The sequence below is a fragment of the Notamacropus eugenii genome, chromosome 1, assembly GCF_028372415.1.
Source record: "Notamacropus eugenii isolate mMacEug1 chromosome 1, mMacEug1.pri_v2, whole genome shotgun sequence".
NCBI lineage: Eukaryota > Metazoa > Chordata > Mammalia > Diprotodontia > Macropodidae > Notamacropus > Notamacropus eugenii.
In genome coordinates, this window is record NC_092872.1 from 478157363 (window position 1) to 478170943 (window position 13581).

Consider the following 13581-nt stretch of genomic DNA (forward strand, 5'->3'; position numbering starts at 1 on the left):
GGAGTGATGACATCTTGGAAACAGCATAGCTTCACAAACAACAACAAACCTCCAGCCGCTTGGGCTTTCTCACAAGAACTGGAGAAGGATTTCCAATGAGAACTATTTGTCAGGCTCTAAAGAGCTAAGAAGCGAATAGGGGCTTGTTCCTGGAGATTTACAGATAAAGAGTTTTATCTGCAGTGGGTACCACATTCTCCACCCACATCACGAGGGTGAGGGGAACAGAAGAGAATTTGTAGTCTACCCTGACACCCACAGACCATTCAAGCTGAAAGGAATTTGAGAACATGAAATGTTGTAGCCAAAGGGGCCTTAGAAAACATCTCATCCAACTCTCTTATTTTATGGAAAAGGAAACTGAGGCCAAGGAAGGTAAAGTAACTAGTGTCAAGTCACATAGCTAACTGCTTTAAACCCTCACTTTACCTTTCTACATGGTAGCTACTGTCTTATATTCCTCCCACTCATTTCCTAGAAAAGGTTCTCTCCTGATTGCCTCCATTTCCTCTCCTTTCCCTCACAGCAGTGCTTCCAACTTCTTTGTTCAAATGAATGTGCTCTCTCCTAATTTGCTCATAATCTTTTAGTTGCAAAATCCAGCAGCTTTTTTCAGCCCTCATCCTTCCTCACTTCTCTGCAGCCACTGACAGTGATCACTTCCTCCTGGAAACTCTTTCTCCTTTCAGTTTTCATGATATCATTCTCTCTCCCTGTTCTCCTTCTCCCTGTCGAGCCACTCTCTCGTCCACTTTGGTGGATCATCACCCCCAAGTATGGATGGATGTTGAGGCTCTGTCTTGATCCCTCTTCTCTTCTCTCTCTAAGCTCTCTTACTTGGAGGTCTTATCAGCTTCCATTGGTCCAATTATCATCTCCATACAGATGACTCATTGATCTATATAGATCCAGCCTTAGCCTCTCTCCTGAGCTCCAGTCCCGCGTCACCAACTACCCATCAGAAATTTTCAACTAAAAATCCCAGACACCTCAAACTCAACATGCCCAAAATAGAACTCATTATCTATACCACAAAACCAACTCTTCATTCCTCTTTCTAACATCCCTGTTTCTGTGGAGATAGGAAGCATCCTTCCTGTAACAACCGATAAGGAGTCAGGAAGACCTGAGTTCAAATCTAGTCTTAGACACTTAATAGTTGTTTGACTCTGGACAAATAACTTAACCTCTGTTTGTCTCAATTATAAAATGAGGATAATAACAGTACTACTTCATAAGGTTGCTGTGAAAATCAAATAGTCTTTAGCACTGTTCCTGGCACATAGTAGATGCTAGGAAAATGCTTATTCCCTTCCCTATCACTCGGGTTTTAGTTTTGACTTCTTACCCTCCTCCATCCCCTGTATCTAGTCAGTTGTCAAACCTTCTATACTTCTCATGCCCATCCTCATTTCTCTGCTCACACACACGGCCACCATCCTAATTCAAGCCCTCAGCATCTCTCACCTGGACCGTTGCAATAACTTCCTATTTTGTTTCCCTGCCTGGCGTCTCTTCCAAATAGCTACTAAAGGGATATTCCTAAAGTACGATTGGACTTGGTTACTCCCCAGGATTTTTATCCATTATTCCTCTTTCTGCTCTGTTCCTCAATCCATTGCTCCATGTCCAGTATGAAGCAACACCCACCATGTCTGATACAAAGCAAGCATTTAATAAATGCTTATTCATTAATTGATTGATTAGTTTTATAGCTGAGTCCCCCAAGTGTCCAGACTCCCAGTCTAGGACTTTTTCTACCATACCCCATGCCCTCCACATAGGCCACTCTCACCGTTCCCAGAAAACTACCAAGTACTTCCTCATCACTTACCCTCATCACCCATATGGAGGACATGCTTAAGCTAAGTTTGGGAGGAAACTAGGGATTCTAAGAGGCTGAGGTAAGGAGGGAGTTGTGTGCTAGACATGGGGTACAAAGACATGGAGAAAGGAGCTAGAACCATGGTCTAGGGAACAGAAAATTAGGACAGGAAGGGGAGTAATGTATAATAATCTTGGAATGGTAGACTAGAGAAAGATTATAAATGGTCTTAAATGATAGAAGAATTTGCATTTGATTCTAGAGGCCACTGAAAGTCACTGGGATCTACTGAGTGGAGGAGTGATGCAGTCAGATCGGAGCTTTGAGATATCCTTTAACAGCTGTATGGAGGATGGGCTGGAGAAGGAAGAGACACAAGGCGGAGAAACCAAATAGGAAGTTACTGCAATGGTCCAAGTGAGAGGTGTTGAGGGTTTGAATTAGGATAGATAGGATAGTGGAGGTCCCATAATCTTAAGTGAATTAATGGAATAAAATATTGTACAAAGGAAAGTGCTGAGTTTGTAGCAGGACAAACTATATTTAAATGTCAACTCTAACGTACATGGGGTTCTGTTTACCATTGGGCAAGCCACTCCATCTCTCCAGACCTCAGTTGCCGTTAAATATTTAAACAGTATTATTGTGAGGAAATAACTTTGCAAACCTTACAGAACCATGGGGGGAGGGGGTAGTGCACCATTTTTTGAGGGGGGAAAGCAAGGCAATTGGGGTTAAGTGACTTGCCCAAGATCACACAGCTAGCAAGTGTCAAGTGTCTGAGGCTAGATTTGAACTCAGATCCTCCTGACTCCAGGGTTGTTGCTCTATTCACTGTGCCACCTAGCTGCCCCCAGATTTTATTTTTTTATAATTTTAATTTGAATTTGAATTTTGAATTTTAATTTGAAGCCAGAGCTTCTTTTTTTCTAGAACTCAGGTTCCTTATTAGTAAAACAAGGAGATGAATTATCCCTGAAGTCCCTTCCAATTCTGATAGTCTATTTTAAGTAGTGCTGTTACTGATGTTTTCTGATGGAAGAAGCAAGAGGTGGAAAATTCTCAACTACTGGGAGGTACAGCTCAAGCGTATCTTCCACTTGGCACTCCAGGAAGCCAATTTCCTTCTGTGCCCCTGCCTTTCTGCCTAATGTCCCCAGTCAAAACTTTTAACTGATCAAGGTCACTCAGTTGCCCTCCTCACAAAGCACTAAGCAGAATAGATGTTTTCCACTTAATATCAACACCTGTTAACCTGGTGGAATGCCCCTTGCTTTGAGAGCTGTGACAGAAGTGTCAGTCAGTCAGTCAACAAGCATTTATTAAGCGCTTACTATGTGCCAGGGATACCAAGAGAGGCAAAAAGCAAAACAAAAGCCAGCCCTCCAAAAGCTTAGATTCTAAAGGGAGACACAACATGTAAATGACCAAGTCTACAGAAGGCTTCTTCAGAAGAGGCTCCGGGAGAGAAAGACCTGAGTGCACTAACATCACATCTCTCCCAGGGCTGCAGCAGCACCGTCACCCTGGGGCCCAGGACCAACAATCAGCGTCCAGGCTGCCTGAGGTGGGCAACACGATGAGCCACTAACAAGCAACATTCAATCTGCTTCACTCACTACTTCGGCTGGGCTCCAAGAAATCAATAAATGTTGACATACACAGACACAAAGCTAATATGCTTATTCTCAGTGGGGCTAGAGCCCGTCAGAGAAGTCCTCATGTCTGCCTCCCCACACTATAAAGAAACAGAATTTCTCGGCTCCGAGCTCCCCAATTCTGCCTAAAAACAGCTCCCCTCCTTTTGTAAATAGTTGGATAGAAAGTCAGCTCTGGGCGGGACCCTGGAGACTGGTGCTGAAACCTCTCAGTTTCCTGCAGGAACAGGCTTTCCTTAATAGTCTAAAGCCAACAACTGCCTCCTACTGAGGGGAGAGTCATCAAATGTCAACAGGGCCACCCCTAATAGCCAGAGGACTAGCTGACCACGTCTCAAAAGCCGCCCCATTTCTGGGCGATTCTCCTTGTTGTAACTTGGCAAGGGATTTGACATGTATGAGAAAAAAGGAAGAAAGCTGCTCTAATCCCTAACCACACCTCAAGTTAAATGTGAACTACTAGGCTGTCTGGAAAATTAACTAGCAGCAGGTCCAGTGAGGCAAATGCGCCTCACCGACTTTTCAGATGCTTAAGTAGCTGGGGCTTGACTGCAATCATTTTCTTTTCCCTTGTCAAGAAGAACCACACAGCGTGGAGAAAGCAAGCCATCCCCGGCAGCTTGAAGTCACTGCCGGCTCTTACAGCAGCCTGGCGAGATTTGCAGTTTGACCTCTTCCTTCCTCCTAGGGTCCCTGAGTCGTCTAACTTAGGTGAGGCAGCCCCGCCCCTTGCAGAATCCAGCCTGGAGTAGCCCTCCGAGATGAAGCAGAGAGGAGGGCAGTCTTGGAAATGGGTTTAGGGAGGATCTGGCACATTTCCTAAGTGGCCCTGAGTACAGAGTGCAGAACAAGCTGCTCGAAACCTTAACACTTTACAAGTAGCTCATTATACATTTCAAAGAAGCAAAGCCTCCTGTTTAAAGCCCAAAGTTCAGTCAAATCATCATATGTATTCACATTCACATACTTAAAATTGCCTAATCTCAGAAATCTTTATGCCCTCAAAACAAAGAGTTGTAACAGTTTGAAATCAGCCACCCATCAGCATCACTGATGAAACCACAAATCTTATTTACTGCCAGCTGGATCCCAACTTTCCATTCAAAGCTGCTGCTTTTAACCAAATAATCCCATTTGCTAGGTTGCTTCACACAGCCACCAAGTCCCAGGTCAGAGGACGGATTTTCTACACATTCCAACTCCTTTCCTCCCCAAATAAAAATGACATGCCTGGCAATAAGTCAGAGACAGAGGTTGGAAAGCAGTGGGGACTGCAACAGAACCCCACATTCCCAAGAGCTTTTCTCCCTTTCCCCTCTTCTTCTTCCCTGTCTCCAGAATTCAATCTCTCTCTCTCTCTCTCTCTCTCTCTCTCTCTCTCTCTCTCTCTCTCTCTCTCTCTCTCTCTCTCTCTCTCTCTCTACTTCCCTCCCTCTCTCCTTGTCTTTTTCTTTTCCTCCACAGCACCTGCTGCGCCCCCCACCCCACCCCAAACACCACACCCAGCTATCTCAGACCAATACACACCATTCTCTCTGGTTGCAGCATCTGCATCAATGGCTGCCTTAGAGGAGATTTTTAAAAAGAAAAGGCACTTGGAATAGAATGGAGAGTAGCTCTCCCAAGGCACCTACCCAGCACTCGCTGACGGGAGTGAGCTGAGTCCCAAACACAACGAGCTCAATCAGCCCACCCCTAGCTGCAACAATCCTCCGATGGCAGAGTCCCCAGGAACTAACGGCATGGGCGCCCGACCAAGCCTGAGCCAGGATCTTCCAGCAGGCAAGCAGCCTCCAAGCACGGCTGCAGCACTTATTAGTGGTCCGCGTCAAGTGGCTGCCTGAGACATGTGAAAGACTCTTCCCAGACAGAGTGCCTTTGTGTCAGCTGGGCTATTTATGGCACTGCCCAACTTCCCCGGGGGGACCATTACCTGCTGATAGACGGAAAGCCAAAAGACCAGCTTTCTGCTACACTCATCCATGTCTATGAATCCTTGAATCAGCTTTCCACCTCCTCTTTTCTTTTCCTCCCCAAACATGCACCCCATCCTGCCCTTGGGCAACAGAAGGTGAGAGGTAAGAGAGACTTAGTTGCTCCCACAAATAGAAAACTCTATTTGTTAAACCATTGTTGCCCAGAAAAATGAGTGTCTGATGTCTCTGGGAAGTCAGTCCTCAATCTATGGCTTCTCTCTCCCTTGCAAATATTGTACCTCTAAGCTTACTTAAGGCTGTGCATTATTTCTGCCTAATCTAGTCCCAAGAGTCACAGAGGATGGCTGGGGAATCACATTTTTCCCTCCCATACCTGGGAGGGACTAAACTCCCCAAATTACCAACCTCACAAATACAGGCTCAGCTTCGGCCTCTGTTTTCCCAACTTCAGACCCCATGAGAGAGCCTGGCCTATTCCTCTCTAAGGGCTGGCTTAGGAGTCCCTACTGACCTGGCTGTCAGGCAGCTCAGGACACTCCCTGCTCCACAGAAAGAGGCATGCCTCCATCTCACACTCAACACTATTGCATGCTGGAACCTGGATTAACTCTTCCCAACCAGAACTGCTGAGGCTCTGACATTTCAGTGCATCCTAGAAGGGCTCTGCTAGTCTGGGGCAAGGTGAACAAGGAAGTGCAGAATAAAAACACTGTACCCTTCCAGAGGAAGATCCAATCCATTCTGCTTCCTTATCAACTATTCCTACCCCCACCTAGCCATCTTAACCCTAAGCAATCTTATTGGCAGGACATGCTGAGCTTATTCCAGACTAAGAATGCAGCCACCTCTAGGGTGTGACAGAATAGCCCTTTCAACATCCTCAAAGCAACACAGTTTAACAATTTTAGGATTCCTGTGCTATAAATGTAACCCGTGGAGTGAGGAAGGGAGAGAAGGTGAGATATAATAACTCAAAGTGGTATCTTCCTAAGACCCTGGGTTGGACCCAATGACTATACCATCTTGGGCCTCATCTGCTACATGGTAAACATGATTCCACTTAGCAAACATCTGGTAGGCACCTCTTAAGACTCTAGGCATACAAAGAATGCATAAGATCAGAATGTGGTTAAGTGATGGCTGCAATGAAAACAAATAGAAGCATTTACCTTGGGATCTACAGCCATCTATTCACTTAGAGCTACACTGGGAAAAGAAGGTTAGGGTAAAACCAAGTGTTAGTCTCACACAGAAAAAGACTTAACTAAACTGACATTTGCCAGGACTATCCAGGAGGCTTCCTCAAATACATTAGCTACTCACAAATGTGAACTAATCCCTTATCTTGTCATTAGAAGGCAGAGACAAAGAAGTCATTTGCAAAGCCCAGAAGTGAATTAGCATTGGCCTAGCGTGGGCCCATTCTCAGGGGCTGCCTACTATGGCGCCCTGCCCAGGATGAATGGGACCAGAGTTACCAACTTTCCTGGTTTGTTTGGGTCTCTCTCAGCACTAGGGGGCAGTTGGCCTGTTAGCCTCGCAGAGAGCAAGGTCTCTAGAGGCCCTTGCCTTGGGAGGCAGTGAGTGAGACCTCTGGGAAGACATCCCAGAATGGTCTTTTTCTTCATGTTGGAGAAGATAAAAGGAAACACTCTGAAGTAAAGAAGCCAAAAGAGCCAAGTGAATGATGTGTAAGCCTCTGTTCTGGAAAGTTCCTTGAGCTTGCTTAGCCAGCAACTGAAGGTCCCTGACACTATTCCACTACTGCCAAACCTCCCGCATAAGAGATTTCCTTACTGAAATATGCACTGGTAGTATTGAGGCAGCTGTATGCTATAATAAGTGTTTCTGGTATCAGTTCAACAGCATCTCGGATAAAATTACATGGTTCAAGATCACTAGGATCATAATTCTAGAGCTTGAATGGGACTTCAGAGGTCATCTAATCCAATAGCTGCATTTTATGGACAAGGAAATTGAAGCCATGGAAATTAAAGTGACTTGTCCAAGATTACACACATAGTAAAGTCAGAGGTAGGATTTGAATTCAGGTCCTCTGAGTACAGAGCCAAAGCTCTTTCCACCACACCACAACAAATTAAAGTTACTCATGTGGGTAGCAGGGGAAGTAGGGGAAGAGGGTCTCTGCCTTCTTGGGGGAAGGTCTTCTGAAGGGATCTGGATGATAGAGGTAGGAGGAAGAAGAAGCAGGATATCTGCAGGCTCCTGCTGGACCACTCACTGGTAGAAGAAGCTGTTCCTTAAGCCCAGTGCCTGCACTAAAGCAATATTCTATTGTCTTTATCGAATAACAGTGAATTAAGTGAGTTAAGTCTGTGCCAGAAACCAGCCAACTCCAATGATCCTCATGGCTCCAGATGACAATCAATCAGCAAATGAGCAGGCAATGTTCTCTCTCTCTCCCCATCTCTGTTCAGTCTTGGTTGTGTTACAAAGCTAAGTCTTTCCCAAAGCCTCCTTAAAAAACTAAGTGGCATCTGCCAAATGCCATTCTAGCCTCTTCTATGCACCAATTTCTCCCTACTTAATATCATTAACCAGGCACCCTTTGGATCTTATTACATGGTTTTAATGTTAAAGCAGGCCCTGCCCTGGTAAGATCCATAGTATCCTTATGTACTTTTTATCCCCTACCTCTAAATTCTTTACTATCAAATCCCTTAAGGTAACTCAGACCTGTAGTGGAAATAGGGAAATCATAGGATTATAGATAAAGAGTGTAAAGGGACCTCAGAGATCATGTAAACTAACATCATCATTTTGCAGCCCTAAGAAATGGAGGCCCAGAAAGCTTCAAATCCAATCCTCAAGCCTCTCAAGTATACTACCCATGCCACTTGGATGGCTCTCCTCCCACACCAACAAACACAGAAGACAACAGGACATGACACCAAGGGGAATCTGCCAATTCTGCAATAGCTTTTGAAACTCCCAAGGCTGTCCTACCATAAAGCAAAGACTCTGGGCCTGGCCCTATCTCTACCCCCTTGTGGGATCCTTGGTTCTGATCAAGTTCTGTGTAAGGATGTTGTGTCCTGCCACACAATCTTAACCCCAGGGAGGTCTGGTCTCATCAGCTTCACACCTCCATGTAAGGTTGTGCTTCATTATCTAAAATTCATGCATTAAATCACTCAACAAATTTATTGTTTCACCTTTGTAACATCTCTTGAATGTACTCCCTTCTCTCCTCCAACACTACCACCACTCTAGTGTAGGCCCTCATTATCTTATACTTGGATTGTTGAACTAGCCTGCTGGTGGGTCTGCTTGCCTCAAGTTCTCCCCACTCCAGTCTATACTCTATTCAGCCATGAAGGTGATTTTCCTAAAACACAGGTCCAGTTATGTCACATACACACACACACACACACACACACACACACACACACACACACACACACACACACACACACACACACACACACACCCTTGCACTTAATAAACTACAGGGGCTTCCTATTGTCTCCAGAAGCAATGTAAAATGCTCTATTGGGCATTCAAAGTCCTTCATAAACTAGGCCTCTCCGATCTTTCCGGTCTTTTTACACCTTATTTCCCAACACATACTGACCTCCAGGTTATTCCACGAACAAGATACTCCATCTCGTGGCTCTGGGCGTTGTCTCTGGCTGTCCCCCATGTCTGGAATGCTCTCCTTCCTCTGATTTGACTACTGACCTCCCTGCCTTCCTTTAAGTCTCAACTGAAATCCAACATTCTACAGAAAGTCTTTCCTCTGTTCACTGTTTCTTATTCATGCGGTATAAAACTTGTGGCATATATACTTGTCCACAGGCTGTCTCTTGTAGATTCTTTGAGGGCAAGCACTGTCTTTTACTTCTTTTTGTATCCCCAGTACTTAGCACAATACCTGGCACATAGTAGGCACTTCATAAATGTTGACTGGTTGATTGATTTGTGTGGAGCACCTACAGCTACATGCTCCACACTGTAAAAGATACAGAAATACAGAGAGGGAACAATTGAGGGAAGAAAGACTGTTGATTGTTAATATGAAAGCTGGGATATTACTTCAGAAAGTGGACATAGGAAAGAAGGAATCTGGTTCAGGGGAATTCCAGTTTTGCCTCCCTCCTAAGCATTCTATTTTAATATTGAGGGCTGGAATTTCCCCAGAACACCCCACATTCCTGTTAACCAGTGGGTGGGGAGTATTCTCCTAGAGACACAGAGAAGTAGTACTTGATATTTCTGTACTTGGGATTTGGAGGGCATCTGCCACAAGTGGTGATAAGTCAGTAGTGGAGAATGATCCCAAAACAAGACTTTTGATCACTACAGTTCTACTGTCCCAATCCTTCTTCTCTATCTCACAGCCCTAGATCTTGGCCATAGGTACAATTAGTAGGTCAAGAAACATTTATTAATCACTTGCTTTTGTTTTTGTTTTTTTTTAAGTTTTCAAATAGAATGAATGAATGAAAAATCATTTATTAAGTGCTTAATGTGTCAGAAAAAACAAAACAGCCCTAGGTCTCAAGGGCTAATAGAGAAGACAATACAATGGAAGGTTCAACTGCAAGCAGGATGGCAAGACCCAGGTGGCATCAATATGGGTCAGGTGACCATATCCTGGAGGCTGAAAGGCATGATGATAAGGCCCAGAGAACCTTAAGACTCATTATCAGGGTAGAGGGCAAATCCTAGTGATCCTCCATTTCCGTGGAAGGAATACTGTTAGGAAATCCTGAGCCATCCAAATAGTGTAAGCAGTCCAAATGGATTCTGGGCAGCCTGGGGCCTTGGGAGATGGAGGCAAGGGAAATTTTGCAAGTGGGTCCAGAAGGTGTCCTGGTAGAAGTGTATTAGCACAAACACTGTAACATAATGTTTGACAAACCCAAAGACTTCAGTTATTAGAAGATCTCACTATGTTTTACAAAACTGCTAGAAGCCATCTAACAGAAATTAAATTTACTCAATACCATAAACCAAGATTAGCCCCAAATGTTTTCATAATCTGGATATAAAAGGTCATATCATAAAAAAAAATTATAAGCACCAGCCCTGGAGTCAGGAGGACCTGAATTCAAATCTGGCCTCAGATACTTAATACCTATGTGACCCTGGGCAAGTCACTTAACCCTGTCTCCCCACAAAAAATAAATAAATAAATAACAAATCATAAGAGTAGGGAAGAAATTACCATTGAGATAGAGAGGGTCATATAAGATAAAACCAACAATTTTGATTATATAAAATTTTGAAGGTTTTGCACAAACAAAAGTAATGTAGTAAAAATCAAAAGGGAAACAGGTAACAAGTTTCTCTGATAAATGCTTCATTTCCAAGAAATATAATACAAATTTATAAGTCAAAAATCCTCTTCCCAACAGATAGACATATGGTCAAAGGATATGAATAGGAATTTTTCAAAGAAAGGAATATAAACTATCAACAATCATGTAAAAATGTTCTAATTCACTAATAATTAGAGAAATGCAAGTTAAAACAGTTGTGAGGTCCCCCCTCATACCTATCCAACAGTAAAGATGATGAATGACAAATGCTGGAGGAGCTGCAGGAAAACAGGCAAACTAGAGCACTGTGGGTGGAACTATGAATCCATTTCTGGTCCAGACATTCTGGGAAAAATGTGCAAGTATGCCCAGAAAGTTACCAAACTGAACATACCCTTTGATCCATCTATAGCACTACTAGGCCTATAGTTCAAAGAATAGAAAGGTAAAATAGAACTTTCTTGGTGATTTAAGGTATAGCCAAAATAGTTGTTTTACACCACTTTGTCCTGGAAACAGAACTAGAAGCATTAGATTGGGGTGGGGGGGAGCAGTGGAGGAAAGGAAGGGGAAAGGAAAAGGAGAGAAGAAAGAAGAAATAGAGGGAGAGATAGGGGAAAGAGAACTGAGAAAGAGAAGGGGAAGAGAAAAGAAAGGGAAGGAGAGATGGAGAGGGAAGAGGGAGGGAGAGATATTTAATAAGAAAGATTTCTCAACAATTCCACAAAGTGGGCTGCTGAGAAGTGAATGAGTCCTTTTCACTACAGATCTTCAAGCAAAGGCCTGATGACTATGTAGCATGTATGTTCTTACGAAGGATTCTTATTCAGGACCAAATAGCTTCTTAGGCCCCTCCTGAGATTCTGGGATTGTATGAATCTCTATCATATATGTCCCCATTACCTCAGAACATTTGTTCAATATCATTACAAACTGGACATACATGAAGGTGATGTAAAATAGGCAGAAGTCACACTCTGTCTCACTTTCTGGGCCCCAGCCCAGCTTGGAAAGCATTTATAGAGAGATTTCAGGGTCACGGGGGAAAATAACTGAACAAATATTACTGTCATGATTCCAAATGAGTATAATAATTCTGACAACTCAGATTACTGGTAAGAGCTCATGACAAATTCCAATTCAGAAGCTCTGGGTGTAGGCCCCTCAGAAACTCAAGCCAAGGCTTTGGCCACAGCATGACCAACACTTCCCCCTTTAGATCCAAGGAGTGTACCACAGTCACCTGCTTAGCCTAACCTGATTTAGCTCAGAAATAGAGCAACCAGACAGCTTGATTTTCTACATGGCATATGATTCCTTCACAGCCTCAGACTGAACACCTAACCCCTAGTGGCTGTCTTGCACAGCTGTGTTAATGGTCACATAAGGATAGCTAGCAAAAAAACAGGAATAAATTATAATGTGCATGGGCCAGTACCAATTACCATTACAAGTATTCAATAAATATTTGGTGATTGATATAAAATCCATCCCCATTACTAGAGAAACTATGATTATAAATGAGGCCCTTTCCACAGACAAAGACCTACACATTCTTCACAATATCACCTATCACAATGATTGTTGACTCCTTGTTGACTGTAAGATAGGGTGACCAGTCTTCTGGCCAAGAGTAAGAAACCCAATCCCAAAGGAAACAATGCAGATTCCATCTGCACAGCCCATTTTACTGTAAGAACCCTAAGGGCAGGAATCACATCTGCTTATTGGAGTCTTCCCCCCATCACACCCAAGAGTTCAGTCCACGTCAGTTTTTATTGAAGCTGCTACCGCTGCCAAAGAATGAGTCAGGGTTGGTGGACGAGGCATTAAGTGCCTAGTCTCCAGTAACCCACTATCTGGCTAAGGGAAAGGAAAAAAAAACCAAATGATTCAGAGACATATCCTACACTTACGAGTCAAAAAACTCCTTGGAACAAACCTAGGATGTGAATATCACAAAGACCAAGAACTTCATGCACAAGTTCAAACTGCTGACTGTAATTCTGCCACACTGTAGATGCTTAGAAAACTTATAGCTCTTGGCCAAATTTCCCCCTTGTTCTCTGGAAAGAATTTTGAGGTGGGATTACAGCAATGTCTAATGTCTGCCAGCCTAGGATAAATGTATGTGCTCATTTAGACTCTTTAAAAACCACGTGCATACCTTGGTTAGACAGATTGCTATTACAACTTTCTTTTTTTTAAATTAAATTTTATTTTTCTTCAAACAAATATCTGCTTTTTCTCACTCCCAATAAGGAAGCAAGAAAAACAAAGTTCCCCTATTGCAAACATGTATCATCAAACAAAAAGAAAAAATTCCTACATTGTCTGTGTCCAAAAAAATCTCTCTTAATATGAACTGAGATGATGACATCTCTCTATCAGGAGATTGGTATCCAGTCCTCTGGAACTGTGGTTGGTCACTGTGTTTGTTGGTCAGAGCTCCCAAAACTTTCAAAGCTGATTGTCTTCTGCAATACTGTTGCCATTGTATAAATTATTCTCACTCTGCATCAATTGATACAAATCTTCTAAATTTCTTTGAAATACCTTCATCAGGTCTGATAGCACAACAGTATTTCATCACATTCCCATACCATGGCTTGTTCAGCCATCTCCCAATTAACAAATACTGACGTAGTTTCCAATTCTTTGCTACCACAGAGTTGTTATAAATATTTTTGTATATATGGGTCCTTTTCCTCTTTCTGTGATCTCTTTAGGGGTAAAACATAGTAGTGGCATCATTAGGTCAAAGGGCATATATAGCTTACTAGCTTTTTGGGCATAGCTCCAAATTGCCCTTCAGAACGGCCAGATTGACAGCTCTACCAGCAAGCAATAATGTACCTGTTTTCCCACAGCTCCCA

General features: G+C 43.3%; 1 protein-coding gene across 6 annotated transcripts in view; it reads right to left on the reverse strand.

Moving 5' to 3' along the window:
- Nucleotides 1-13581, reverse strand: part of RGS3 (regulator of G protein signaling 3) — a 176536-nt gene that overhangs the window by 37307 nt on the left and 125648 nt on the right. The window contains exon 1 of one of the 6 annotated variants that reach the window (XM_072632451.1): nt 5118-6120. The exons of the other annotated variants lie outside the window; for them this stretch is intronic. The gene's annotated coding sequence lies outside the window, so the exon portion shown is untranslated. Of the gene's footprint in view, nt 1-5117; nt 6121-13581 lie in introns of those variants that run through there. 6 annotated transcript variants of the gene reach the window in all.